This window comes from Adiantum capillus-veneris, chromosome 18, assembly GCF_014529385.1.
Source record: "Adiantum capillus-veneris isolate H3 chromosome 18, ASM1452938v2, whole genome shotgun sequence".
Lineage (NCBI taxonomy): Eukaryota > Viridiplantae > Streptophyta > Polypodiopsida > Polypodiales > Pteridaceae > Adiantum > Adiantum capillus-veneris.
This window is the reverse complement of record NC_140948.1, coordinates 63,164,023-63,168,821: the sequence shown is the minus strand read 5'-3', so window position 1 is coordinate 63,168,821 and position 4,799 is coordinate 63,164,023. Positions and strand designations below refer to the sequence as shown.

At 44.7% G+C, this 4,799-nt stretch overlaps 1 pseudogene; it reads right to left on the bottom strand.

Moving 5' to 3' along the window:
- Nucleotides 1-1,300: 1,300 nt before the first annotated feature.
- LOC147435765 (7-deoxyloganetin glucosyltransferase-like) lies at nt 1,301-3,023 on the bottom strand (annotated as a pseudogene).
- Between the last annotated feature and the right edge of the window lie 1,776 nt (nt 3,024-4,799).

The following is a 4,799-nucleotide window of genomic DNA, read 5'->3' as shown; positions in this document are numbered from 1 at the left end:
AAGTCAACCCAAATGGTTTTTTAGAGAGAGAGAGAGAGAGAGAGAGAGAGAGAGAGAGAGAGAGAGAGTATATAGAGAGTGGTAAGCTACAAGGAAAGAGATGTAGACATAGAGAGAGAGAAAGAGAGAGGGAGAGACGTCTTACCGACGAGAGTATAGAGAGACAAGAATCCTAGAGAGAGAGCGGATAAATCAAGACTTAGAGAGAGAAAGATAAAAGGAAAGAGAGTGAATAAGAGAGAGATAAGAGGTCTAAATAGAAAATAGAAGTTTGAAATGCAAAAAAACTTGGTGGCAAGAAGCTGTGGATGTTGGCGGCGAGGACTCTCTCTCTCTCTCTCTCTCTCTCTCTCTCTCTCTCTATATATATATATATATATATATATATATATATATATATATATATATATATATATATATATATATATATATATATATATATATATATATATGTATGTATATTTATACACACACATATATATGTATGTGTGTATAAATATATACGTATATATGTATGTGTGTATAAATATATATAGATATATACGTATATATTTATACACACATACATATATATGTGTGTGTGTCTCTCAAGGCATTGTAGTAGCTCTGTTAAATATTTTATTTTCTCTTCTGTATCAATCTCTATTTATCTATCTATAACTATTTAAATGTTTTATTTTCTCATGTGTATTGATCTCTATTTATCTATCTATAACTATTTTAGCGTTCATATGAAGCTACAACAGTGCCTTGAGCCAGAGGTGCACACAAAGAAGAGAGAGAGAGAGAGAGAGAGAGAGAGAGAGCATTTAAGGTGGCATCTTTATACACAATATAGCTAAGAAATTTCTTCCACATAGCATTGTTGGAAGCGGTGCCGTTGTACTAGTTTGAATAAAATGTAAAAGTTGTCAGTAGGTAGCGCCATTTGAAAACAATAAAATGAAAAGAAAGTCGAGAGCCTCTTAAATGAAAGGATCCAATAATAGATTTCAATGCTTTACAAAGTTCAGATGTCGTAAAAAAAAGTAACAAAAACAAATATATATGTCTAGCTCTAGACTTCATTAAGGCTTATTTTAGGAAGTCAAAAAATAGCATTTGCATAATTTTGCGAATGTGTTAGGGGACTAACAAGTGTATTATTTGCAAATTCTTTGCAATGTTGAATTCAACCAGCTTTGTTACGTATAAACTTATTGATTGATTGGTGGGTGGGTCGGTGGAGAGAGAGAGAGAGAGAGAGAGAGAGAGAGAGAGAGAGATGGATGCTAATTGGGTCTCTTCGATGAAGGTCAAGACCATATTCATCAAGTGAGGAGTGACTTAACCTACTGACTTGTATGCTGGGTTAAGGCCTCAAGGAATTGACTAAGATTAGCCTGTGATGAACCCTCGTCATACAGTACTGCTTCCCTCACAATCCTTTGAAGCTGAAGAGAGTTCTCTCTGAAAGCCTCACCATCACCACCCAGCAACTTCACAATCATTCTCTCTACCTCCTCTCGCTTCACAAGGAGGGTGCCCTCCTCTGTGAGCTCCCTGTTGAAGCTGAGTGCCACGTGCCAAACATCCATTATGTATTTCGCATTCATCTGCTGCTCCAAGAACCCGCCAGGCCAAGCAAGCATCCGAACACCGCCACTAATCCCTTCGAGGATGGAGTTCCATCCGCAGTGCGTGAGGAATGAGGCGACACTCCGATGCGATAGCACTAGTAGCTGAGGAGCCCATGACACAACCAATCCTCTATGCCTAGTTCTCTCTTTGAAGCCTTCTAGATTTGCAAGGGTTGCTCCATCCACATCCACTCGGAGAACCCATAAGAATGGATGTCCACTCGCCTCCACTCCGGCGGCCACTTCTTCCACCTACAACAAAGTCGTGGTAGACAACATCATCATCATCATCATTATGAGGCTAAGAGACAAAAACTTCGTCCTAGACCGAAACATCATCATCAATGCCAGCATGCAAATTTACCTGTTCTGCTGCCAAGTGAACTATGCTGCCGATTGATCTGTACAACACAGATCGATCCTCCTGCTTGTCTAGCCACTCTTTGCAACCCATACCCTCTGTCCAGAGGCTTGTCCCCATCGCCGGCGCCGTATGCATCTGCCCAGAAAAGAATGCTGGCGGAAGCAACGGTCGCACCGGCCAAAACTTCGGACCCATGCACGGCCTCTATGTCGAGCTTATATGTAGTGTTTCCAAGGTGCCATTTTGCACGCTGCAGCACGCCTGAGCTGAATCTCCGGGGAGACCATTGGAAAAAGAATTCGGTCGGCGATCCGTTGGCGGAGTGGAAGAGAGACGGCAACTCGCAGGCTTTCAATGAGTGCAAACCGGGAATGCAGTCCACCAATCGTTGGGTTGAGTCACTACTCAGACCTGGTGATATCCATATCCAACTCTTTAAAAGTTAGGAGGCCAAAGCAAAAGAAGCTCCCATAATAATTAAACACCCATAATGCTTTGAGATGTACGTCATGGAGCTTACAATTGACAGGGACGATGCCCTTGGCAGCAAGAGGGGATATAGAGCAGTAAGCCAAGCTACCATGGGCTGGGGTAGTTCACAAGGCCACCCACGGCAAGCGGACAGCATCGGCAATATCCGCCATCCAATAGAAGTAGCTATCTGAAATGATGCACGTAATGGGGGGCTCTGACAGACCAGAGGAAGCTTGAGACACCAAGTCCTCGATGAACGTCTGAAGTGGCTTGTGTAACTCGTCAATGGCTGCTGCGCATTCCTGAATGCGGCCGTCGTTAAGGGGGCCATGCTTTGGCGGAAGGCCGTTGGGAAAGCTGAGAAGCTTCAATCCAGGGACGGCGCGAAGAGATCTTGGGATTGTCCATTGGCTGTGATGACGTCATGGTTGAATTGGGTGTTGATGAGGGTGATGTTTGTGAAGCCTATGGGCTCTTGCAGGAGCTTCAAGGCGAGCCGGACTATGGGGTTGATATTGTGGCCCTGCGATGGCATGAAGCTTGCGGCTGCAGGCGGACGACGCCATGAGACCTTGTATTGAAGTTGGACGCGCGTATTAAGAGACTGACTCCTTACGCTTCGATTCTCTCTCTCGTCGGATGATATCTTGGGATAGTTTCCTCTCTCTCTAAACCATGCTGGCAGCTTTGCCACAATGCACGATTATAATAAGAGGGGGCCTCCATGGGAGGGGGTGATTGGCAGGATTAATTGACAAAATGTGATGCGACAAGCTCAACTCACGTAGAAAAGATAGGTGGTAACATGCCCATTTCTAATAGAACCCTTTTAAAGTGCGGCTACGGGGTAGAGAGGGGTAATCCATAACAATTACAAATCCCCCCCCCCCCCCCCCCCCGGGTGTGTGGGCATTCCCTAAGGTGATTCATCATCTTTCTAACCTAGCTTCTCCGATAAGATCCTCTAACACTAGAGAGCACCCACAACACCACATCCATGAACAAGGTAAATGTGGAGAGAAGAGATCACTAAGATAGAAAGAGACTAGATATCTAACAATGAGAGAGAGAGAGAGAGAGAGAGAGAGAGACGGGAAAGGCTCTCCATGCTGATAATAAACTATCAATATAAGTGACCAAGGGTGCTCCAGGATTCCCATGAGGGAACATAGGTTGGGGTAGTCAAGGATAATATATAGAGGTCATAGACGATGGTCCATACCCTCTACATAGGCGAATCAGTCCCAACCTTGAAAAACTAGGAATAACCCAACTAGCTCCTTCTCCCTCAATCGAGCCCAAAACAGGACTGGATCAACCTCTTCTCCCTCAACTTGGCCCAAAAGAAGATTGGATCAGCCACTACCAAGCATCCATGATGGTCGTGTCATCTAATTAGGAACTGATATCATGTCTGAACACATGGTGGAAGATTCATTGAAGACATGAAGTGGCCTCGGAATTGATGTACATCCCAACTTCAATCAGGCTCAACCTTGATAAGATCCTCAGACACCAACGAGCACCTACAGCGCCACATACACGACCAAGGAACTATGGAGAGGAGAGATCACTAAGGTAGAAAGAGATAGGATATATGAGAGAGAGAGAGAGAGAGAGAGAGAGAGAGAGAGAGAGAGAGAAGATGTAAGGACATGGGTCCTATGGGCAAGGCCACCGGCATGGCCGGACAGTGTGTACGTTAGGGGGAGGCTATAAGATAGCACGGTTGGGTGGAGACTAGCATATGCATTACCACCACCCTTTCACTGGTATCCGAGCTATTTTTGGGAGGAGGCTAAAAGAGGCTTGCATGTGCGTGTGACGACCTTCTTGTCTCCCACGTTCCGGAGACAGCGGCGTCTCCGCTGTGCAGCAAAAAGAAGATAGGCACAGTTTTCTGTGCGAGTAGCACGTGGACAGACAGCGACAGTCCACCGCGACCACCCCATCTACGCCCTCCACATCGCACAACCAAGGAAAACTCGATCGACAACTCGACGACATCGAGGCTCCAAAGGCTTCCGTTGGCTGTGTGCAAAGGAAGGTCCGCTTAACCCTTGCATGAAGGAAGGTTGAATCCACCCCATGAGGGTAAGAGGCAAACACTTTACCGTCAAGCTATTGGCCCTTGTTGTGTAGAACAAGGAAAGATAGTTTACTTATGTTGAAAGAAAAACTAGAAGGAAAGGGAAAGCTTCAAACTTTAAGAAAGTAGGTTTACCCTTCCTTTTCACTTCTTGGAGGAAGGCAAGTTTTCCTCCAAAAATTCTTTTTTCCTCAATGAGGTAGTTTTAAAGTGAACAAAAGCCTTCACAAAAATGACGAGTTTTTGTGAAGAA